We start from the raw sequence: 26012 nt of genomic DNA, 5'->3' as shown, positions 1-26012 counted from the left end.
CCCTTTGTATGCCTTGTACGTGCCCCATGTGGGCTCTGTGTGTACCCCATGTGTGCTCTGTGTGTGCCCTGTGTGTACCCCATGTGTACCTATTGTGTGCCCTTTGTATGCCTTGTATGTGCCCCATGTGTACCTATTGTGTGCCCTGTGAGTGCCTATTGTGTGCACTTTGTGTGCCCTGCGAGTGCCCCATGTGTGCCCTGTGTGTACCCCATGTGTGCCTATTGTGTGCCCTTTGCATGCCCTGTGTGTACCCCATGTGTGCCTATTGTGTGACCTTTGCATGCCCTGTGTGTACCCCATGTGTGCCTATGTGAGTGCCTCCTCTGTTCCTATTGTGTGCCCTGTGAGTGCCTTATGTGTGCCCTATGTGTGCCCTTTTTGTCCCTGCGAGTGCCCCATGTGTGCCCTCTGTGTGTGCCTATTGTGAGTACCCCATGTGTACCTATTGTGTACCCTGCAAGTGCCCTTTGTGTGCCCTGTATGTGCCCTTTGTATGCTCTGTGTGTACCCCATGTGTGCCCTGAGTGTGGGGTGCTAGTGCCATATGGGTGCCTTATATGTGCCCTGTGTGTGCCCCCACATGTGCCCTGCGAGTGCCCTGTGTGTGCTACGGGCATTATTCTCTAGTGTTCTCTGTTACACTGTGGGGGGCAGTTGCAGCCGCTGTTTTGCCCCTGGGCCCCAGGGCTGTTCCTGGAATGAACCTCATGTTCCAGTCACCTTCATGGGAAGCCGCCAGTGTGTGGGTCTCTCTGTGCAGCTTCTGTGCCACAGAGCAATGGCCAATCCCTGCGTGGCACTCCCAGCAACCGGCAGCCTGTGGCCAGGAAAGGGCACATTAACCTCTTTATCTAATTATCCTCTGAGCTAAGGGATTGTGCTATGGACTCCAGGAGCGTAGGGAGCGCTGGTTATTCCTGCTTAACCCCCTCCCTGCCACAGGCACCGGCCCTGGGTGCTGCTTAACCCCCTCCCTTCCACAGGCACTGAGTGCTGCTTAACCCTCTCCCTGCCACAGGCACCGGCACCGAGTGCTGCTTAACCCCCTCCCTGCCACAGGCACTGAGTGCTACTTAACCCCCTCCCTTCCACAGGCACTGAGTGCTGCTTAACCCCCTCCCTGCCACAGGCACTGAGTGCTGCTTAACCCCCCCCGCCACAGGCACCGGCACCGGCACCGAGTGCTGCTTAACCCCCTCCCTTCCACAGGCACTGAGTGCTGCTTAACCCCCTCCCTGCCACAGGCACTGAGTGCTGCTTAACCCCCCCCGCCACAGGCACCGGCACCGGCACCGAGTGCTGCTTAACCTCCTCCCTGCCACAGGCACCGGCACTGAGTGCTGCTTAACCTCCTCCCTGCCACAGGCACCGGCACTGAGTGCTGCTTAACCCCCTCCCTGCCACAGGCACCGGCACTGCTCCCTGCCCACAAATCATGCAGCCCTTCCCATAATGCTATGGGTGCTGCCCTTGTAAGGTTGCATTAAATGACATTGTAACCTACAAAGAAACCCGTATATAGGAGCGGCCTCAATTCCTTCTGATTTCACCTTAAAGATGGACTCTCAGAATTCTGGTTCTGGCAGTTCTGGCATAAGCGCTGGCACAGCTGTGGGAGTTGTAGTTCTGCAAGCCTGCATGCCTGGGCGCCCAATCACAATTAATCACAGACTTGCTCACAAACAACAGAGATTAAACTGCAATTTAGAGATTTCATTCACTTGCACAATAACTAATTTGTCTCTGCTAATTGGGATCACTAATTTCCTTTAATGAGCTAATCCCTAAATGCGGGGGCGGGGCTGCTAGTTCAGATTCTTCCATTTCCATACAGGGGGGTTATTCCTGCACTCAGCGGGGCGGCTCATTACGTTCCCAGGTCTAATCATGGGGATAATTGTCTCTGCAGTTAGAGGCAGCAGAAGCTGCAACTATAAAACAACTGTAGTCATTTATCTGTGATTATAGGGCCCAGAGCCTTCAGTGCACATTGGGCTTATAGTGAGTGCAACCTCTGCCAATGGCCATACAGATAGCAAGTGGCACCTTAACTATAACAGGAGAATAAAACTGATCCTATCCCCAGTACTCTCCGTCTCCCCCTTCTCCTCACCCCTTCTGTCTCTCTACTCCCCGACCCCCTTCCCTTCTGTCTCTCTACTCCCCGACCCCCTTCCCTTCTGTCTCTCTACTCCCCGACCCCCTTCCCTTCCGTCTCTCTACTCCCTGACCCCCTTCCCTCTCTCTACTCCCTGACCCCTTTCCCTTCTGTCTCTCTACTCCCCGACCCCCTTCCCTTCTGTCTCTCTACTCCCCGACCCCCTTCCATTCCGTCTCTCTACTCCCCGACCCCCTTCCCTTCTGTCTCTCTACTCCCTGACCCCCTTCCCTTCTGTCTCTCTACTCCCTGACCCCTTTCCCTTCGGTCTCTCTACTCCCCGACCCCCTTCCCTTCTGTCTCTCTACTCCCTGACCCCCTTCCCTTCTGTCTCTCTACTCCCTGACCCCTTTCCCTTCTGTCTCTCTACTCCCCGACCCCCTTCCCTTCCGTCTCTCTACTCCCTGACCCCCTTCCCTTCCCTCTCTCTACTCCCTGACCCCTTTCCCTTCTGTCTCTCTACTCCCCGACCCCCTGCCCTTCTGTCTCTCTACTCCCCGACCCCCTTCCGTTCCGTCTCTCTACTCCCCGACCCCCTTCCCTTCTGTCTCTCTACTCCCTGACCCCCTTCCCTTCTGTCTCTCTACTCCCTGACCCCTTTCCCTTCTGTCTCTCTACTCCCCGACCCCCTTCCCTTCTGTCTCTCTACTCCCCAACCCCCTTCCCTTCCGTCTCTCTACTCCCCGACCCCCTTCCCTTCTGTCTCTCTACTCCCTGACCCCCTTCCCTTCTGTCTCTCTACTCCCCGACCCCCTTCCCTTCTGTCTCTCTACTCCCCGACCCCCTTCCCTTCTGTCTCTCTACTCCCCGACCCCCTTCCCTTCCATCTCTCTACTCCCCGACCCCCTTCCCTTCTGTCTCTCTACTCCCCGACCCCCTTCCCTTCTGTCTCTCTACTCCCCGACCCCCTTCCCTTCTGTCTCTCTACTCCCCGACCCCCTTCCCTTCCATCTCTCTACTCCCCGACCCCCTTCCCTTCTGTCTCTCTACTCCCCGACCCCCTTCCCTTCTGTCTCTCTACTCCCTGACCCCCTTCCCTTCCGTCTCTCTACTCCCCGACCCCTTTTCCTTCCGCCTCTCTACTCCCCGACCCCTTTTCCTTCTGTCTCTCTACTCCCCGACCCCCTTCCCTTCTGTCTCTCTACTCCCCGACCCCCTTCCCTTCTGTCTCTCTACTCCCCGACCCCCTTCCCTTCTGTCTCTCTACTCCCCGACCCCCTTCCCTTCTGTCTCTCTACTCCCCGACCCCCTTCCCTCTCTACTCCCCGACCCCCTTCCCTTCTGTCTCTCTACTCCCCGACCCCCTTCCCTTCTGTCTCTCTACTCCCCGACCCCCTTCCCTTCTGTCTCTCTACTCCCTGACCCCCTTCCCTTCCGTCTCTCTACTCCCCGACCCCTTTTCCTTCCGTCTCTCTACTCCCCGACCCCTTTCGTTCTGTCTCTCTACTCCCAGTGTTGGGGGGGGGAGGAGGTCAGAGGGTCCCAATCACGTCAGTCCTCCCTTGGGAAAAGTTAATTCCTGGACAGGAATGGAGTGGAACTCAAGAACCTTCCAGTTTATGCATTGAATCCCCATGGAGCGGAACTGGATCGTGGGTTGCATGAGAATGGCTGGAAATTCCAGAACCAATTGATTCCTGCGGCTCGGGGATCCTTATGACTTTCCAGAGAAGCCGCTCACCTCTATAGCAGAACAAGAGATCTGGGATTCGGCCAGAAAGTACCGAGCCCTCAGCATTTGTATTCGCCAGATTATTCCCAGCGTTATTAACCCTGTGTTGCCCTACTTGTAGCCGTGCCACCCACACAGATATTAGATATTACTGAACTGCAACTCCCTGCGCCCCACAGAGCCAGGATATGGTAGAACAGCAGAAAAAGGGTCTTTATTGTCCAAAAATGTCATTTCAGAATTCGTTTGGCGTCGTCAGTTGCCGCACGTTATGCACATCAGGCTGCACGGCCCCATGGGATTTTAGGGAAACGCGTCAACCAATCACAGTGTTGGAGCACTCTGGGAATCAAAGGATTAGAGTTTAATTCAAATACAAGACACAAGGGATTTAAAGCAATTTTACTGTTCCAGGGATGAGTAAAGTCCAACTAAAGAAAAGCCTGTATTTACCCTGAGGCTTTTAGCAACAAGTGGGGCAGAGATATTGCTATTTGTAATTAAAGCGCTCCTAGAGCCCCCGGTGCCTGTGTCAGCGCCACTCTCATTCCGCGCTTATTACTGGGAACGAATGGGATTTCATAGCCATGGGAAGCATTTGATGTTGGATGAACCTCTGGCTGCTTTACATTAATCGTGGCGGGCAAGGCTGCATCACGGCGGGGGGGCGGCGGGCATCATTAATAGTTATTTAATGAGCGCTGATGGATTGAGCTGGGAATAACATGGTCACTAGAAACATACACAGAAAGTATAGGGAATCCTACAGGGTAGTACATTACAGAATGGCCTATTGCCAGCAACTTTGCAATTAGTTTTCATTATTCATTCTTCATAGTTTTTCCATTATTTTATTTCCTCTTCTGCCTCTTTCCAGCTTCCAATTGGGGGTCACTGACCCCGGCAGCCAAACCCTATTGCTCTGTGAGGCTCCAGTTTTATTGTTATTGTTACTTTTTATTCCTTATATTTCTATTTAGCCCCTCCTCTATTCATATTCCTGTCTCTCATCCAAACCACAGCCTGGTTGCCAGGGTAAATAAGACCCTAGCAACCAGATAGCTGCTGAAATACTGAAAGGAGAGCTGCTGAACAAAAAGCTAAATAACTGAAAAACCATACAAAATAAAAAATGAAGACCAATTGCAAATTGTCTCAGAATATCAATGTCTACTTTATATTAAATGTTGGATGGATTTAATAGCTTGCCCCTTGCAGTAACACTTCCAACCAATGGCTGAGTCTTCCCATAGCACCGCCATAGAACAATGCCAGAATCCAAAAGAGACATCTGCTAGAAATATCCGGGCCCTTGTAATAATCAGCCGGAGGAGATCGGGAACATAGACGGCGGCCAATGTATTATGGGAAATACCCATTTAACAAGTCAGTCCCTGCTGGTGGTTTAATAGCCACAAATAGTGACATTGTTATCATTAAACAGAATGACCCCCCCCCCCGCGCTCCCCAGTCCTTGATTTATTCCTTAATGACAGAGAGCAGCGAGTTTTATTATCCAATTGACCCCTAGGGAATCCCCGGCCTCCGTGCCGAATACTGTGAGTGACAGGTCCAGGCTGAACCCCAGGGGGTCGCTGGTTCATTGCAGCGCAGGGACTTCTCCTCCTAGGACTTCTTAGGGGTCTATGTGGACAGGTGGGGTGCAAAGTGCATTATTTCCCTTCTTCTTGTAACTCTTTGCAGCTTTCAAATGGGGGTCACTGACCCCGGCAGCCAAACCCTATTGCTCTGTGAGGCTCCAGTTTTATTGTTACTGTTACTTTTTATTCCTTATCTTTCTATTCAGCCCCTCCGCTATTCATATACCTGTCTCTCATCCAAACCACTCCCTGGTTGCTAAGGTAACTTGGACCCTAGTGACCAAATAGCTGCTGAAACTCCAAACTGCAGAGCTGCTGAATTGAAAATAAAATAACTAAAAAAACTACAATTATAAAAAAATAAAGACCAATTGCAAATTGCCTCAGAATATTACTCTCTACATCAACTCAAAGGTGAACATCCCCTTTAAACCCCTTTCTACTTCCCTTTACCCTGATTTCTGTTCAGGCAAGATCCCCGGATCGAAAGCTCTTGCCAACCCCCCTACAGGCACAGGCTGGCCCCCAAATACATGCTGAGGGCAAAACCCTGTATCCAGATATATACTAGTGATTGTATGTATGCAGATATATACTATAGATTGTATTCAGATATATACTATAGATTGTATTCAGATATATACTATAGATTATATGTATGCAGACACAGTATATACTATAGATTGTATGTATGCAGACACAGTATATACTATAGATTGTATGTATGCAGACACAGTATATACTATAGATTATACGTATGCAGATACAGTATATACTATAGATTGTATGTATGCAGATACAGTATATACTATAGATTGTATGTATGCAGATACAGTATATACTATAGATTGTATGTATGCAGATACAGTATATACTATAGATTGTATGTATGCAGATACAGTATATACTATAGATTGTATGTATGCATATACAGTATATACTATAGATTATACGTATGCAGATACAGTATATACTATAGATTGTATGTATGCAGATACAGTATATACTATAGATTGTATGTATGCAGATACAGTATATACTATAGATTGTATGTATGCATATACAGTATATACTATAGATTATATGTATGCAGATACAGTATATACTATAGATTATATGTATGCAGATACAGTATATACTATAGATTGTATGTATGCAGATACAGTATATACTATAGATTGTATGTATGCAGATACAGTATATACTATAGATTGTATGTATGCAGATACAGTATATACTATAGATTATATGTATGCAGATACAGTATATACTATAGATTGTATGTATGCAGATACAGTATATACTATAGATTGTATGTATGCAGATACAGTATATACTATAGATTGCTATAGATCTGATTCCCTTCCCTACAGCACATACAGGATCTGGTTCCAGTGGAGCAGAATGTCTATAAATCAGCAGTATAAATGCTCTGTATTGCAATAAGGATACAATTTCCCAATAACCCGCACAGACGTGTAGAAGCCCCTAGGAGGCAGTAGTGCAGCAGTCTGTTGTAAGTGGTGCAAAGGAAGGTTATTTATTTAATGGGCCCGGAAGGCCCCTTTGGTGCTGCTCATCAAAGACCCATGAAAACTGCAGCTGCGCAAGTTCATTTGTCGGTGGAGCCAGCAGCATTCAGTATCCTTAATGGTGGAACCTTACGGGGTGCAGTGTTAACAGAACAGAAACTGTCTGTAGAACCCCAACTTAATACTATAAATGCTGGGGGGGCAGGGTAGAAAGTCAGGGGCCAGAGAGGACCCCTGGGTGGGTCCTGAGCATAAGAAGGGCTGCTAGTTAATGTATAGAGGACGTATTATTCTTCTTATTCTTATATTGGTGATGCTGGGAGTTGCAGTTGAAGTTTGCTGGGTAAACATCCCTGACAAGTACAGCCCAGTTTTCGGAAGAACTGTCCGGGTCAAAACTACCTGCATGGTTTTCCCAATTTGCCAAAAAAGGCAATTGACCAATCACTGATCGGTCAATAAGTAAGCAGTAAGTCGCTTCCCTGCAGCCAATTGGCTGGCGAATAGCGAATAGTATACAGAATAGTATACAGAGCATAAGGATGGATATATTCCTTTACTTACCCCAATAAATCCCAGGGAAGGGATACCCTTCCTTACGCCGACTGATATGTTTCATGTATCCCCATAACCATAGCAACCGCATCAGGATGAAATACACTCTCTGTTATGCCCTTTTCCTGCAGCGGCTCGTAGCTGCCACATTCACTCTGCCCAATGGGCTGGAAGGAAAGTGAAATACCCCGTGCAGTCTGCCAGCGGCCGGTGTGGGGTAATTACAGGCTCGGCACGTGGGGGGCTCAGTCACTAACCCTTTCAGCTTATAGGCAACACAACTGTAGGAAGAATTCATGTCAAGACTATGTCATTAAATAAATGATAGAGAGCTGCCTGCAGTACTTACCTGCTTTCTACCCCCACCTACCTGCTCTACTGACCTCAGCTCTCTGTAAGGGGGACGGTGATTGGCTGGCTTCTGGTTAATGAGCCAATAACATTAGCCGAAGCTCAGCACTCTTCAAAGAGGTGATGACTGACAGAGTTCTATATTGGCCATTGGCTAAAGACAAGTTCTGGGGAGCACGGGGTAAATCAGCCAGTCTCTGATCCCCTTCATTACAGTCCCCGCCCCTTGGCTCATAACCATAAATCAGCATAACCGACAGTCCCCTCCCTCTTCAAGAGAGCTATGATTGGCTCTAGCTGTTCATAAACAGAGCTGAGCTTGTCTGTAGCCAATGGCTAGCCACGAGCCTTTTGACCTGAATGCCGGGGGCGTAGGGTGGGTTCGGGTTTAAAATTTTCTGACCTGTTCGTCACTACTAATAGAGTGCAACCCCAAGGGCCCCCACCCCAGTCATGGACCCCGCACCCCCTGCGCATGTGTTGCATGACTTTTAGCGTCTGGGTGAAGTTCCAGGCAGGGAGTAGACCTGGGCCTGCGGGGCCAACACGCACTGGGGCCCATTGGGTTTTTTCCCAGTGTTCCCCTAACCCAGTCCAAACCTGCCTTAAAGACAGCTGAGCTCAACTCAGAACCAGGAAGTAGAGTGGGTAGGTAGCGATAGAAAGCAGGTAAGTACTGTGGGCAGCTTGGGGCGTATCTTATAAACCAGGGGTCCTCAAACTTTTGAACCAAGGGGCCGTATCAAGGGCCCCTCAGACTGTTGGACCACCCCCATCGGCAGACTGGTCCAAACGGGTCGCATTCCACTCCCACCCCAAACCCCACCGCACCCCCCCCCTGTTGTCATCACCATCATCAAACTGTGGCCCAGACTGGTCGCATTCCCCCCCAACCCCACCGGCGCTACGTTCATTAACGCTGAGTCCTACCTGTTTCAGTTCCCCCCTGGTCTGCCGTCCGTCCTGCCTCTCCCATCCCGCTCCCCAAGGAGTCCTCTCTCTCCACTGCCAGGGGGTGGGATGCAGCGGGGGCCGGGTAAATTCCCCTAGGGGGCGGTAGTTTGGGGACGCTGTTATAAACAAACATCACTGTCCCTTTAAATCATATTCACCTTTACTGTGTATTTACTGACCCTTCTAACTGGTTATAGTGGGATATTACTGGAAGAAGACAACCATGGCTACCAAAAGGTTTCCCCTTATCTTGACTAGATAGAGGCTCCTATTTCTTCTCTTCTTTTTTATTCTTCCCAACACTGTGATAACCAGCTCTATCCTTATATTTGGCCGACGTGAAGCCAGCGCAGCCAACAAGAACTCCCCCGAATGTCTCTGAATCACAAGCAAAAACGTGTAAATGGTCGGGGCATTAATATTTCATATCCGCAGCACAGGGAACAGAACTGAGGGATCAGTCAAGCCTGATGCCTTAATTCCGCATCTCTCCATCTGTAAGTGATGCCTCCTGTGTACATTAGAGCGCGAGCCTCGGGGCAGAACGCCGCTCTCGTCTTGTTTATGTTGTTTGAAAAAGCTCTCTCTAAAATTCATGCAACATAATAGTCGTCCATCCAAGAGATGCAATCTATACTTGCTATGGATTTTACAGACGTGCGAAATGCGTTGATGGAGTGCTAGTTGTAGGGACATCATTGGGTGGGCTGTACAACTGTATTGCAGACTCAATGAACATGGGATCAACCATTGATTATCCCTTAAATATGGAGTAAGGTATGGGCCCCTGTCTTCCTATTACACAGTAACATCCAAGTCCAATAGGTGTTGCCCCTGTCTGTGCCAAAGTGCTGTCACTGCTGCCATTACTGGGTGACAAGTAGCCCTGCTGATTGAACTGAACCTTAGGTAAAAGCTAAATAAAACTGCGTGCGTCTTCGAAATCATTTTCATCAAGTGAATGTGTCACTCGAGGGGGGAGACTAATGGCCTGGAATGAATTGCATGTGCTATGTCAGTAACTGGCCTCTGTCTCACAGACCATAATAGTCGCCGTTGAGATAGAAACGAGCACTCAAGGTTCTTTTTTTTACAGGTAACAGAATTTAGACCGAAGAAAGAAATGAGACTTATTAATCAAACCGGATGTAATAAGTTGGACATTAATGGCTTGTTGCTTGGAAACATTGGACAATATGATTAACATGTTGGGTTCCAGCCATACAACCCCCTGTCTTAGCAGGGCAAGTATAAGGAAACAATGATAATAAAATGCTTGCCTGGTACCGATACCTGCCATGGAGCTGTCTGTGGTTCTGAGACATTGTCATGGAGCTGTCTGTGGTTCTGAGACATTGTCATGGAGCTGTCTGTGGGACTGAAAACTGCCAACAAGTTGTCTCTGGTACTGGTACCAGCCAATGTGCTGTCTGTGGTACTGAGGCCTGCCAATGAGCTGTCTGTGGTACTGAGACATTGTCATGGAGCTGTCTGTGGGCCTGAAAACTGCCAACAAGTTGTCTCTGGTACTGGTACCAGCCAATGAAGTGTCTGTGGTACTGAGGCCTGCCAATGAGCTGTCTGTGGTTCTGAGACATTGTCATGGAGCTGTCTGTGGTTCTGAGACATTGTCATGGAGCTGTCTGTGGGACTGAAAACTGCCAACAAGTTGTCTCTGGTACTGGTACCAGCCAATGTGCTGTCTGTGGTACTGAGGCCTGCCAATGAGCTGTCTGTGGTACTGAGACATTGTCATGGAGCTGTCTGTGGTACTGAGACATTGTCATGGAGCTGTCTGTGGGCCTGAAAACTGCCAACAAGTTGTCTCTGGTACTGGTACCAGCCAATGAAGTGTCTGTGGTACTGAGGCCTGCCAATGAGCTGTCTGTGGTTCTGAGACATTGTCATGGAGCTGTCTGTGGTTCTGAGACATTGTCATGGAGCTGTCTGTGGTACTGAGACATTGCCATGGAGCTGTCTGTGGGACTGAAAACTGCCAACAAGTTGTCTCTGGTACTGGTACCAGCCAATGTGCTGTCTGTGGTACTGAGGCCTGCCAATGAGCTGTCTGTGGTACTGAGACATTGTCATGGAGCTGTCTGTGGGCCTGAAAACTGCCAACAAGTTGTCTCTGGTACTGGTACCAGCCAATGAAGTGTCTGTGGTACTGAGGCCTGCCAATGAGCTGTCTGTGGTTCTGAGACATTGTCATGGAGCTGTCTGTGGTTCTGAGACATTGTCATGGAGCTGTCTGTGGTACTGAGACATTGTCAAGGCGCTGTCTCTGGTACTGAAAACTGCCAAGGAGCTGTCTGTGGTACTGATACTACCCAAGGAGCTGTTGTTGGTACTGAAAACTGCCAACGAGTTGTCTCTGGTACCGATACCTGTCAATGAGGTGTCTGTAGTACTGATACAGGCCAAGGAGTTGTCCATGGTACTGAGGCCTGCCAAGGAGCCTGCCATTGTAATGGAGCTGACTGTGGTACAAAGAGCATCCAGGGAGCTTTCACAGCCAAGGGGCTGTATGTGGTACTGACAACTTCAAAGGAGATGTCTGTGGTACTAAAAACTGTCAACAAGTTGTCTGTGGTACTGATACCTGCCAAAGAGCTTTCCGTGGTACTGAGAACTTCCAGGGAGCTTTCCATGGTACTGAGACCTTCCAAGGAACTGTCTGTGGTACTGAGAACTTCCAAGGAACTGTCTGTGGTACTGAGACCTTCCAAGGAACTGTCTGTGGTACTGAGACCTTCCAAGGAACTGTCTGTGGTACTGAGACCTTCCAAGGAACTGTCTGTGGTACTGAGACCTTCCAAGGAACTGTCTGTGGTACTGAGACCTTCCAAGGAACTGTCTGTGGTACTGAGAACTTCCAGGGAGCTTTGTGTGGTCCTGAATCTTTCAAGGAGCTGTCTGTGGTACTGAAAAATACCAAGAAAATATCCATGGTACTGAGAACTTGAGAACTGCCAATGAGCTGTCCATGGCACTGAGAACATCCAAGGGGCTGTCTGTGGTGCAGAAATCTTTCAAAGAGCTTTCCGTGGTACTGAAAACTGCCAAGGAGCTTCCATGGTACTGTGACCTTCCAAGGAACTGTCTGTGGTACTAAGACATTGTACAGGAGCTGTCTGTGGTACTAAGACATTGTACAGGAGCTGTCTGTGGTACTGAGACATTGTCAAGGAGATGTCCGTGATACTGAAAACTTCCCAGGATCTCTGTGTGGTACTAAAATCTTTCAAAAAGCTTTCCTTGGTACTGACAATGGCCAAGGAGATGTCTGTGGTACTGATACCTGCCAAGGAGCTTTCAGTGGTACTAAGACCTTCCAAGGAACTGTCCATGATACTGAGACATTGTCAAGGAGCTGTCTATTGTACTGAGAACTTCCAGGAGAGCTTTCCTCTGTAATAAGACCTTCCAAGGAACTGTCCGTTATACTGAGAGATTGTCAAGGAGCTGTCTATTGTACTGAGAACTTCCAGGAGAGCTTTCCTCGGTACTAAGACCTTCCAAGGAACTGTCCCTGATACTGAGACATTGTCGAGGAGCTGTCTATTGTACTGAGAACTTCCAGGAGAGCTTTCTGGGGTACTAAGGCCTGCCAAGGAGATGTCTGTGATACTGAGACATTGTCAAGGAGCCGTCTATTGTACTGAGAACTTCCAGGAGAGCTTTCCTCTGTATTAAGACCTTCCAAAGAACTGTCTGTGGTACTGAGACATTGTCAAGGAGCTGTCTATTGTACTGAGAACTTCCAGGAGAGCTTTCTGTGGTACTGAGGCCTGCCAAGGGGCTGTCTGTGGTACTGAGACATACCAAGGAGCTGTCTGTGGTACTGAGACATACCAAGGAGCTGTGTGTGGTACTGAGACATACCAAGGAGCTGTGTGTGGTACTGAGACATACCAAGGAGCTGTGTGTGGTACTGAGGCCTGCCAAGGGGCTGTCTGTGGTACTGAGACATACCAAGGAGCTGTGTGTGGTACTGAGGCCTGCCAAGGGGCTGTCTGTGGTACTGAGACATACCAAGGAGCTGTCTGTGGTACTGAGACATACCAAGGAGCTGTCTGTGGTACTGAGACATACCAAGGAGCTGTCTGTGGTACTGAGACATACAAAGGAGCTGTTTGTGGTACTGACACCTTCCAAGGAGCTGTCTGTGGTACTGAGACATACCAAGGAGCTGTGTGTGGTACTGAGACATACCAAGGAGCTGTCTGTGGTACTGAGACATACCAAGGAGCTGTGTGTGGTACTGAGACATACCAAGGAGCTGTGTGTGGTACTGAGACATACCAAGGAGCTGTGTGTTGTACTGAGACATACAAAGAAGCTGTTTGTGGTACTGAGACATACCAAGGAGCTGTGTGTGGTACTGAGACATACCAAGGAGCTGTCTGTGGTACTGAGACATACCAAGGGGCTGTCTGTGGTACTGAGACATACCAAGGAGCTGTCTGTGGTACTGAGACATACCAAGGAGCTGTGTGTGTTACTGAGACATACCAAGGAGCTGTCTGTGGTACTGAGACATACCAAGGAGCTGTGTGTGGTACTGAGACATACCAAGGAGCTGTGTGTGGTACTGAGACATACCAAGGAGCTGTGTGTGGTACTGAGACATACCAAGGAGCTGTGTGTGGTACTGAGACATACCAAGGAGCTGTGTGTGGTACTGAGACATACCAAGGAGCTGTGTGTGGTACTGAGACATACCAAGGAGCTGTGTGTGGTACTGAGACATACCAAGGAGCTGTGTGTGGTACTGAGACATACCAAGGAGCTGTGTGTGGTACTGAGACATACCAAGGAGCTGTGTGTGGTACTGAGACATACCAAGGAGCTGTGTGTGGTACTGAGACATACCAAGGAGCTGTGTGTGGTACTGAGACATACCAAGGAGCTGTGTGTGGTACTGAGACATACCAAGGGGCTGTCTGTGGTACTGAGTCATTATCAAGGAGTTCTCTGTGGTACTGAAAACTGCACCGTGGATGGCTTTGTGCAACACTAACAATGGTGTAGCGCAATGATTTTCAAATATTTTGGCTTTGAGTCCCAATTTGAAAACCAATTCTTTTTTTTCTTACCAAATTGCATGATTATAGACAAATGAAACTTGTTTTTCATACTTTAATAAATATACTCCTTGGGCTTTCAAGAACATCAGGGAGATCTGACCCCAGTTCTTACCCTTGGAAGATTAAGGTTATCAGGCGGGGAACAGAGATCTGCCCGTGGCTCTGAATGTTACTGCTTAGAATGCCCTCCCTGTGGCTTCCAATGCTCTGTACAAAGCTTCTCACTTTCACAAATAAACACAGAACAAACCCCCTCCTTTTCCCCACCGTGTCTGTCCCGGAAGTGTCAGAAAGAAATAATGTGATTTTATTGAGAGACAACAGCTTTGTGATTGTGAGAGGATTCTGCTCATAAGTACTATGAAACTACAATCTGCAGAGGGGATATGGGCTGGGGCAGGTGAGAGAAGCATGGGGGCAAAGGGGCTGCAGAGGGAGTAGGGACTGGGGGCAGGTGAGAGAGGCATGGGGACTGCAGAGGGGGTAGGGACTGGGGGCAGGTGAGAGAGGCATGGGGACTGCAGAGGGGGTAGTAACTGGGGGCAGGTGAGAGAGGCATGGGGACTGCAGAGGGGGTAGTAACTGGGGGCAGGTGAGAGAGGCATGGGGACTGCAGAAGGGGTAGGAACTGGGGGCAGGTGAGAGAGGCATGGGGACTGCAGAGGGGGTAGTAACTGGGGGCAGGTGAGAGAGGCATGGGGACTGCAGAGGGGGTAGTAACTGGGGGCAGGTGAGAGAGGCATGGGGACTGCAGAAGGGGTAGGAACTGGGGGCAGGTGAGAGAGGCATGGGGACTGCAGAGGGGGTAGGAACCTGTTTCAGGTGAAAGAGGCATAGGGCAGGGGGGCTTCAGAGAGGGAAGGGGTCAAGGGCAGGTAAGAAAGGCATGGGGCAGGAGGGCTGCAGGGGGGCTAGAGACGGCAGGTGAGAGAGGCATGGGGCAGGAGGACTGCAGGGGGGCTAGGGACAGGGGGCAGGTGAGAGAGGCATGGGGACTGCAGAAGGGGTAGTAACTGGGGGCAGGTGAGAGAGGCATGGGGACTGCAGAGGGGGAAGTAACTGGGGGCAGGTGAGAGAGGCATGGGGACTGCAGAAGGGGTAGTAACTGGGGGCAGGTGAGAGAGGCATGGGGACTGCAGAAGGGGTAGTAACTGGGGGCAGGTGAGAGAGGCATGGGGACTGCAGAAGGGGTAGTAACTGGGGGCAGGTGAGAGAGGCATGGGGACTGCAGAAGGGGTAGTAACTGGGGGCAGGTGAGAGAGGCATGGGGACTGCAGAGGGGGTAGTAACTGGGGGCAGGTGAGAGAGGCATGGGGACTGCAGAAGGGGTAGGAACTGGGGGCAGGTGAGAGAGGCATGGGGACTGCAGAGAGGGTAGGGACTGGGGGCAGGTGAGAGAGGCATGGGGACTGCAGAGGGGGTAGGGACTGGGGGCAGGTGAGAGAGGCATGGGGACTGCAGAGGGGGAAGTAACTGGGGGCAGGTGAGAGAGGCATGGGGACTGCAGAGGGGGAAGTAACTGGGGGCAGGTGAGAGAGGCATGGGGACTGCAGAAGGGGTAGGAACTGGGGGCAGGTGAGAGAGGCATGGGGACTGCAGAGGGGGTAGGGACTGGGGGCAGGTGAGAGAGGCATGGGGACTGCAGAGGGGGTAGGGACTGGGGGCAGGTGAGAGAGGCATGGGGACTGCAGAGGGGGTAGTAACTGGGGGCAGGTGAGAGAGGCATGGGGACTGCAGAAGGGGTAGGAACTGGGGGCAGGTGAGAGAGGCATGGGGACTGCAGAGGGGGTAGGGACTGGGGGCAGGTGAGAGAGGCATGGGGACTGCAGAGGGGGTAGGAACCTGTTTCAGGTGAAAGAGGCATAGGGCAGGGGGGCTTCAGAGAGGGAAGGGGTCAAGGGCAGGTAAGAAAGGCATGGGGCAGGAGGGCTGCAGGGGGGCTAGAGACGGGCAGGTGAGAGAGGCATGGGGACTGCAGAAGGGGTAGGAACTTGTGTCATGTGAAAGAGGCATGGGTGCTATCCCACCATTACACACCTTTCCTTCACACAATCGTACAGCTATTTGCCCTGACCAATTTGCCTTCAGGGTCGGAACTAGATGTAGGCTTTATAGTATGTGCCTAGAGCTCAATGTTGGAGAGGGTGCAATCCCAGTGGTGATACCGCAATGTGCATAGGACGTGGTGTGCCGAGAAGGGCAGGGAGGGTATTGGGGCAGTCGATGTGGGCATCAGGCAGTAATACTTAGACTTGCTCATCTATCTCCCCTTACTATGTCCCTCTTTCCCTGACACCATCTCTAATCCCACAGGTACAGTCCATTTCCCTGACTCCGGCTTCCATTACTCTACACACAGTACCACAGCTACAGCCCCTATCCAGAGACACAAGAAAGTCCTATACTGCATCCAATTTCTGCTAATTATTGGGCTTGTGGTGTCTGCTCTGCTCCTTTCTCCATACAGACAGCAGTCTTACTGGCAGAGAAAGGGTTATGGGGAGGCAGAGGCTACGAGCGAGAGGAATCGGCCATTGAGTTCTTGCCTCTCTCCGTGGTGCTGAAGACTTTCCAGCTCATAATAGGAAGGAAATTGGGATTTTCTGAAGGCAACAACCCCATGTTCTATGCATTGCCCAAATAAATACCCCTTGTGCCCTTCCATCACCCACAGTTCCATTCACATGAGAGAGAAACACAGACCCACAGAGCCAAATCAGCCATTATTCAGACGCACCGACTGCCCTCGTAGTAGCGAGACTGCAGCTACTGACTGAGCAACTCAACACATCCAGCCACAAGGAGAGAAGGGAGGTAGGGAGAAGGGGTGGAAAGGGAATAGGAGGGGCACTCTGAGTGACTGGAAGCTTTAGGGGGGGTGATAGGGAGGTTTTATTGGTATTTTCCAGCTCACGTCAGCAGGATTAACCCCCCCACCCTTTACAGCTGAAGGGAGTGTAAATCATATCCGTGCAGAGCACTGTAGACTCATTTGCTTAAAAAAAGGGGGTTAAAATTCAGTCTGCATAAGGGAATGATCAGCCGTTGGTAGCTGCACCGAGGCAGGCGTAGAGCAGCATCTTCTCCCAGGAGGCAGATCAAACAGTATCAGCAGCCCTTGTGCTGCATTGCCCACACAGCTATCCATCTATAGAGCATTAGCAGCTCCGACTCTCCCTCTCGGACACCTAGACCACCCCTCCCCAAACACACTCACCCCTCCTTCCCAAGCACTTGGCTTGTCTCTGTCGGAGAGCAGCAGTTGAGCCATAAGGAAGATGGACTGAAGGCACCTTCTGGGGACTGGGTTACTTCTTGAAGAGGACAATCCAATGGCAGTGGCTAAAGGCAGCCTGGATTAATTAAACCCTCCGGTTAGAGACACTCAGCGAACTCACCAAGGGTAAGGAGACCAACCTGACCTTCACCGAGAGCCAAGTACTCCCTGGAAGTTTTGGTACAATGTTATTTATTGTTTGTTTGCCCCGGGGGAAAGTCTCAACTTCTTGTTGTTCAGAGAAAGATATTACTTATAGGGCAGTGATTTCCCTCTGAGGGACCAGAACTTCTGATTTTACCCAATGGGGCAGATGCGATTGCTAAGGAAACCAGTCTGTGCTTTGTCTTCTGCCAACTCCATTACAGTCTAAAGGGAAATCTGGGGATTAATGGCGAGATAAGTTTTTCTTATTGATTGAATCCAGCTTGGGAGAAGTCACAGCAAGATGCCGTTGCCTCCTCAACCATGCAGATTAGTTTATTCTAAGGATCTCATGAAAAGGTTATTGGGTTTCTGGATAATGCCTATAAATGTCAGGAGGTGCCCCATAAATTACTTTATATCCTGCCATTTACATCATCTCAACCCCCCTGGCTCTCCATGTAATAATGTATCCCAGATTGGTTGTAAGTATTTATTGAGAAAATTCTCAGAATGCAGAAAAGTCTGAAACTGGGAAGGTGTCTGAGGGTGGAGGAACCTGGAGTTATTGTTGGGGGATTGGATGAATGACATCTGAAGGATCATGGTTTGATTTATGTCAAGAATTCTGGCTACTGTGGGAGGTCTGAGGGTGGTGGGACCTGCAGTTGTTGAGTGGGGGATTCACTTATTGACATCTGAAGGATCATAGGTTGATTTACATCAAGATTTCTTGGTACCATAGGAGGTCCAAGTGTGGTTGGACTTGCAGCTGTTTTTAATGGTGGTGATGGGGAGGGGGGATTTGTTTGATGATATCTGAAGGATCATAGGTTAATTTACATCAAGATTTCTTGTAACCATAGGAGGTCCATGTGTGGTTGGACCTGCAGTTATTTTTAGTGGTGGTGGGGATTCGTTTGATGACATCTGAAGGATCATAGGTTGATTTACATCAATATTTTTTGGTACTGTAAGAGGTTTGAGGGTGGTCAGACATGTAGTTGTTGAGGGGAATTAGTTTGATAACATGTGAAAGATCATGGGTCAATTTAAGTCAAGATTTTGCTGCCATAAGAGGGTGGTCAGACCTGCAGTTGTTGGGGGAGGATCAGTTTGAAGGTGTCCGAAGGATCATGGGTTGATTTAAGATGAGACAGATAGGAAACAGCACCCAAGGGTGCTTCTAATGGAGTATTGAGGATCCCCACTGTTTGACTTGACAACTCTTGACTTGAGAGCTGCAACTTCTCTCTCCCATCTCATTAAGGGTAAATATTTCAGTTTTTTCCTTGCTGCAGGGGTCGGGCTGCAGATGCAGTGACATAGGAACGTAGTGGTACATGAATCTGATCAGCCAAGTGCAGTGGTTGAACCCGCTGGCAGACACTGGGCAGTGAGTCTGTTCCTGACTCAGGCTCTTGGGCACAGCTGTTGATGGCGGATACAACTGTATCAGCTGGTTCTGCCATTATGTTCCAACCGCGCATGTCTTTATTGCTTAATTGGACCCGTTACTGCCCCAGAACCTGCCAGTTTGTTCCAAGTGCCAACTACAAATCCCTCTGATGGTGAAAGCTGCTGAGATTTGCAGTTCAGAGACAAACAGAGGCAATGGCTTGGGTTTGCGTTAGGGGCTTTATATTTCCTTGATAGGACATTAGAGACGGCACTGCCCGAGCCCCAGATTCATCCCAAGGGTATAACTTGCCGTATTGCGATGATAATTCCTGGTGTGGAAATTCACACTGTGCCAATTTTCACACCTCAGAAAAGCCAAGTCTCACTGCATAGAAAATTGAATTTTCCCATGTACCCAGTACCCTGCCAGCCTTTCCCTCTGCCCATCTTTCTGCCCATGTATGCAGTACCCTGCCAGCCTTTCCCACTGCCCATCCCTCTGCCCATGTACCCAGTACCCTGCCAGCCTTTCCCACTGCCCATCCCTCTGCCCATGTACGCAGTACCCTGCCAGCCTTTCCCACTGCCCATCCCTCTGCCCATGTACCCAGTACCCTGCCAGCCTTTCCCTCTGCCCATCCCTCTGCCCATGTACCCAGTACCCTGCCAGCCTTTCCCACTGCCCATCCCTCTGCCCATGTACCCAGTACCCTGCCAGCCTTTCCCACTGCCCATCCCTCTGCCCATGTACCCAGTACCCTGCCAGCCTTTCCCACTGCCCATCCCTCTGCCTATGTACCCAGTACCCTGCCAGCCTTTCCATTTGCCCATCCCTCTGCCCATGTACCCAGTACCCTGCCAGCCTTTCCCTTTGCCCATCCCTGCCTGCCTTTCCCACTGCCCATCGTAGCATTGTGTGGGAATAGCACTGTGTCCATCATACTGATGTTACATTCATGTTACACTGGCTCCGTACGCTAAGCGGCCCCCGGGCCTGATGCCCATTGCGTTACCCCCCTTGCACAATAGGATCTGATAAGCCCCATTAACTGGCATTACATTAATTCTGCTGCAGTGCCCTTTCATTCCCAGGGCGTATTGGTTCAGTGGGGGTTAGAGTTCAGCGCCGCTCCCCATAGCACAGAGCACAGACTAGAGGGCAACTACTCAAAGCAGTTGACAGATTTGCAATTGGTCCTCAATTTTTATTTTTTGTGTTTTTTTAATGATTTATCTTTTTGTTCAGCAGCTCTACAGTTTGGAGTTTTAGCATGTATCTGTTGCTAGGGTCCAAATTACCCTAGCAACCAGGCAGTGGTTTCAATGAAAGACTGGAAAATGAATAGGAGAGGGGCTGCATAGAAAGATAAATAATAAGAAGTAACAGTAACAATAAAACTGGAGCCTCACAGAGCAATAGGGTTTGGCTGCCGGGGTCACTGACCCCCATTTGAAAGCTGAAAGGAGCAGAAGAGGAAGGCAAATAATTCAAAAATTATATGAAATAAAAAATGAAATCAGTCAATCTATAACATACTGAAAGTTAACTAAAAGGTGAGACACCCCTGATATCCCTAGGACCCCGCGGGGCCCGACAGTAGCAGAGAATGTCCCCTGTACCAGCTCCCAGCATCCCCTGACATACTTTACCTCCATTGAGGGCAGCCCAGGTAATGATGGGAGATTCCATAGGGCACTTGGCTCCTTACAATATAACAATATAACCCCCCCCCCCAGTGAGACCCCCTACGCTCCAGGCTGAGTGAGCTGAAGCTCTAATGCACATTATATTACATGTAAGTAAGGCTGACCCATGCCAGGCCCAGTGGCTGCAGAAATCGCCCATAAATCACCATTAGCGTTTTTCTACATTAGACCCTGGGATTTGCATTAGCGAGGCCTCCTAATGGCTGCGGGTTCGCTTGCCCTTTGTTATTACAGGAACCCATTAAGGCCGGGCATCTGCTGGAGCAGCGTTAGCACGAAGGCCACAGAGCCATAAATTACTCCTAATGCAACTTGATTTCCTCCATTGCCTTCCTCTGCCCGGGTAAATAGCGCAGATAGATTTCTGGAGGGTTTTCCATTCATACTGAGAGCCGAGGTCAAGTGCCTCCCTGAGAGTCGGATTCATTGCTTTCTGGCCCACTGATCATGGCGAATAATGGCAGCGACGCAGGGGCTTGCAGGTTTATTTCTTTAGTGGAAGGAGCTGCAACAGTAAGCTCTTGTTGAACTACAACCTCTACCCCCCATGCTGTGAGTTGTAGTATAGTGATATGTAAAGGGTTACAGCTTGCATTAAAAACAATGTGGCCTCAGACACAGTGGGGGTCATTTACTGGGTGTAGGGTTGGCACCTTCTGTAGCTTTTAATGCTGGCCAGGATGGGGGTGTGTCTATGAGAGGGTGGGTCATTGATGTGAGGGGCGGGGTCATTATGTGATGGGGGTGGAGTTGTGACATTACCGGCCACAGCTAAGTGGGGAGAGGCCAAGAGATCCCAGCAATGGTCCCAGATGTGGAGTGGGGGTGGGAGGGGGTGTTTCAGAGGCAGAGTGGAGGCGGGTGGGGGGTGTTTCAGAGGAGGACTGGGGCAGGGCCAGAGGATTGGTTATTACAAATATACTGGCAAGTACATTGCCGGTAAATTTATAATACTTGCCCTGGCCTTGGCTGGTATTTTACCAGCAAGGCCGCTAAAAAATACTGACGGGGTGAAAACCCCCCTCCCGCCCCCTGACTTGCCCATTATTGAAGCGCCTGAGCACCAAAAGGCACAGGCCGCAATGTAGCCCCATACTTACCCCCTGTACTTACCCCCTGCCCTATGGCCTTGCACCCACCAGTGCTGCATTTTGGAACTGATGTAACTGGAGCAGGGAAATATTGTTGGACAGCAGGTTCTTTAGACTAAACATAATGGGCCAATATCTCTTTCCAACCTTGTGTAGGGCCATACAGGCAGGGGTTGGGCACTGGGGCTACTGGCAAAGCTCAATGGGCCCAATGGACTTTCTTATTATGAACTCTCTCCCAGAGCAAACAAACTCCTACAGTGATATATAGAGTTTCTGCAGGCCCCATTGTAGTTGGGGTTGGGGGGGCTTGCTGTGTGCAATTATTCTTTGTCCCTCTGGCTGGCAGTTTGGGTAACGGCGGATAAAGTAAATCTTTTCTTTTCTTTAAATCTGGGTCACTGGTCTCCTTCTCTCTCCTCTCTAAAAATACCCGTGACTTTGTGAGACTCAGCCACTCTCTCCTCTAACAAGGCGGCGGCACCGCCCAGGGGGGACATTTTTTATGATGAACTATTTCTGACCAAGTTGGGCTGCTCTTATTAGCACCACAGGGGGATCCTGGGCCTTACAGTACCCGGGGGGGGGGGGGGGGGGGGGGAGGGTTTTCACATTAGCTGTTAATCCAAGGTTGGCATTAAACTAAATCAAACAGTTCCGACCCAAACTGACTCCAGGTGGACTTACTTTGTGTGCGCCGAAGAGCCGAACAGAGAAAATCCGCCTATAAGCAGACAAAATGTTCATTCTCAAGGTATAATGGGTTATGGTGTATAAGTTGGGCTTACATGAGGTTCTAGAAGGTACAGGAAGTCTTCTCATAGGTTCCATGGCTTCCCTGCTGCTTCTTCTTCTCCTTCCTTTTGATTGGACCACAAAACCCCATCATGATGCACCTAAACCTTGAGAGAGTGTTTGCTCTGACCATGGCCATATGCTGCCGCCTTCAACTCATTGCTACTCACATTGGGCATACCTGTACCTCCTTGGACACTACTGATATTATGGGTGACCCCTATAAAATGTGTGGTTAGAAGCTTCACTAGACCAACATGGAAATCCAGTTGCCCAGAATAACATGAATGCCTAAAGTCCAATGGATGGACAAGTCCTTACTTCTCCCCTGGGATTAGGATTTACTTCCAAACAGATGCTTAAGGCCCTTATTAGACAAGAGGTTTGTAGGACTATTTTAGGAAGGGCTAGTGAGCAGGACCTCTTTGGTGGTTACTGCACATAGGCCCAGGTTAATTGAATGCAATGGCTACCAAGGTGGCAATGGTCTGCTACACACTAGTACCTGCATTTGTTTAAGGAGTACCTTGGTAGTCACGAGATATGAATGACATCCCAGCATGCTCGGTGGAGTCTCTGACGTTCAGCCCAAGGTAGGAGCACCATGCCAGCAAGCGGAACCTTCTATAGAACAGAACAAAGGCTGAGACGGCTGAGTGCATGAAAGGAGTGGGGAATGTTGATATCTGAGCTCCTTGTAAAGTGCAGAGGAAATAGCTCAGTGGGATATTATTGCTATAATTCACATGGAGGGCCCTTGATTAAAAGCTGCTGTAATATGAGCACCCTTGTACCTCCTCTGTGTCTGAAAACAAATTGCACTCGGCGTGACACGTTGTAGATACAGCTCTGATGCTCGCTGCCCGTGGGAAGAACATGGAACAGCAACGCGGAGGCACGAGCGCAGCCAGTTTGTCCGTACTCCTTGTCTGTACCAGGCATATGTGCCAACTAGCAGGGGGCACCTACTGTAGTGCAGGGGAGCCCTGGGCCTAAAGCCTGTCCGGGCCGAGCACTAACCAGGGTCGGACTGGGCTGTGAAGGGCCCACCGGGGCTCCCATCCCAGGGGCCCTGCAGGTGCACTCAGCCGGGCGCGTCCTCAAATCCCCCCCTCCGTAGGGGCCCCCTTAACCCCCCTCGCAGGGCCCCCACCCTCAGGGGAGGAACGTTCGGGAGGGGGAGCGCCGGCAAGGGTCAGGTCTGGGCTGCCAGGGCCCACCAGGATTTTTCCCGGCAGCCCAGTCCGACCCTGGCACTAACTGCTCCCTTTGGGTAGCGTACATGGCATGGACTGGCAAATGAGGTTCAGTGGGAATAAATGCATTGTTATGCACTTTGTGCTGTGGTGGGGGCCTCTTTAAAGGAGCGGTTCACATTTTTAATTGGTCTTCATTTCTTATTTCCTATAGTTGTTGAATTATTTGCCTTTTTCTTCTCTTTAAAGCTTTCAAATGAGAGACATTTTCCAGTCTCTCAGTCAAACCCCACTGCCTGGTTCCTAGGGTAATTTGGACTCTAGCAACAGGTAGATGCTGAAATTCCACTCCGCAGAGCTGCTAAATGGTGAAAAAGCCACAGGGAATTAAAAAGTGAAAGCCAAATGGAAATTGTCTCTGAATATCAAGCTCTATGTCATATTAAAAGTTAATTTTTAGGTGAACAACCCATTTAACCAAGAATGATTTTGGGGTGTTTGTGGATAACAAGCTGTGCAACTCTAGGCAGTGTAATTCTGTGGCTACTAAAATTGACTCAAGGGATGAAACATAATTTTGCCCCTTTATAGGTCCCTGGTAAGGCCTCACCCTGAGTATGGGGGGCAGTTACAGTGAGTATGGGGGGCAGTTACAGTGAGTATGGGGGGCAGTTACAGTGAGTATGGGGGGCAGTTACAGTGAGTATGGGGGGCAGTTACAGTGAGTATGGGGGGCAGTGACAGTGAGTATGGGGGGCAGTAACAGTGAGTATGGGGGGCAGTAACAGTGAGTATGGGGGGCAGTAACAGTGAGTATGGGGGGCAGTGACAGTGAGTATGGGGGGCAGTTACAGTGAGTATGGGGGGCAGTTACAGTGAGTATGGGGGGCAGTAACAGTGAGTATGGGGGGCAGTTTTGGGCTCCAGTCCTTAAGAAGGATATTAATGAGCTGGAGAGAGTGCAGAGACGTGCAACTAAACTGGTAAAGGGGATGGAAGGGTTAAACTATGAGGTGAGACTGTCGAGGTTGGGGTTGTTTTCTCTGGAAAAGAGGCGCTTGCGAGGGGACATGATTACTCTGTACACGTACATTAGAGGGGATTATAGGCAGATGGGGGGGATCTTTTCTCCTATAAAAAAGAATCTGAATCTGGGGGGGTCTGGTACGTTAATACCTTTGCTTCTCCTTTAATATGAGGAGGTTTTATGATGGAAAAGACAAAGATTCCCCGGGTTTCCATACGAGGAACGTATTTTGCTGTGTTTGCACAACGGGAGGTGCTGCCTGGCCCAGTTCTGACTGTTAGTGACTATAGTGAATGATGTACCGGGGGTGTTGGGGGGATGTGTCACCCCCGCACCTTAGCGCATAGATGTGCCTCCCTTAATTGGATTCCCCGGCGTGTTTATCTCTGCCAGAGGTTCCTCACTATAAATAGGAGTGACAGGCTGGGAATAACAGATCACAATGGGCCGCGCCGAGGCTCTGACTGATGGGGGGAGACGGAACGCAACGAGGAGAATAACAGATTAGATCTGCGCTAAATAAGCTCAAAGTTTGCCTTTCAGTTGTGATTCTCATCATGGCCTTTCCCACAGCATTTATGCCTCCCTTGTCTCCTTCATTCCCCTTAGTTCTTCTCCTTCTGTCTCTGCTCAGTTCATTGGTTCGACCCCAAACTCTTCTTCATGCACCCCAACAACCTGCAATCCAATTCCAAACTTAAAGAGACACTGCCATGATATTTATGGGGTTTTTATCTCTAAATGACACTGTTACACAGCAAATAATTCCCTCTGCCATTTAATATTTGTTTTGGTTATTGTTTCTCCTACTCCCATGTAACTGGAGGAGTCCCAAGCCGGACTTGGATTTCTTACTATTGAGTGCTATTCTGATACCTACTGGGAGCTGCTATCTTGCTCCCTTCCCATTGTTCTGCTGATTGGCTGCTGGGGGTGAGGGGGGGGATATCACTCCAACTTGCAGTGCAGCAGTAAAGTGTGCCTGAGTCTGAGCTTTCAGCCAGCGCTACACATTAGAACTGCTTTCAGCTAACCTATTGTTTCTCCTACTCCCATGTAACTGGAGGAGTCCCAAGCCGGACTTGGATTTCTTACTATTGAGTGCTATTCTGATACCTACTGGGAGCTGCTATCTTGCTCCCTTCCCATTGTTCTGCTGATTGGCTGCTGGGGGTGAGGGGGGGGATATCACTCCAACTTGCAGCGCAGCAGTAAAGTGTGCCTGAGTCTGAGCTTTCAGCCAGCGCTACACATTAGAACTGCTTTCAGCTAACCTATTGTTTCTCCTACTCCCATGTAACTGGAGGAGTCCCAAGCCGGACTTGGATTTCTTACTATTGAGTGCTATTCTGATACCTACTGGGAGCTGCTATCTTGCTCCCTTCCCATTGTTCTGCTGATTGGCTGCTGGGGGTGAGGGGGGGATATCACTCCAACTTGCAGCGCAGCAGTAAAGTG

General features: G+C 49.8%; 1 protein-coding gene across 2 annotated transcripts in view; it reads left to right on the top strand.

Moving 5' to 3' along the window:
* The window catches only part of phf24 (PHD finger protein 24), a 155455-nt gene that overhangs the window by 19672 nt on the left and 109771 nt on the right, over positions 1–26012 (top strand). Inside the window, 1 exon segment of one of the 2 annotated variants that reach the window (NM_001079022.1) lies at positions 17062–17319. The exons of the other annotated variant lie outside the window; for it this stretch is intronic. The gene's annotated coding sequence lies outside the window, so the exon portion shown is untranslated. 2 annotated transcript variants of the gene reach the window in all.

The sequence above is a fragment of the Xenopus tropicalis genome, chromosome 1, assembly GCF_000004195.4.
Source record: "Xenopus tropicalis strain Nigerian chromosome 1, UCB_Xtro_10.0, whole genome shotgun sequence".
NCBI lineage: Eukaryota > Metazoa > Chordata > Amphibia > Anura > Pipidae > Xenopus > Xenopus tropicalis.
This window is presented reverse-complemented; position numbering and strand designations above follow the sequence as displayed.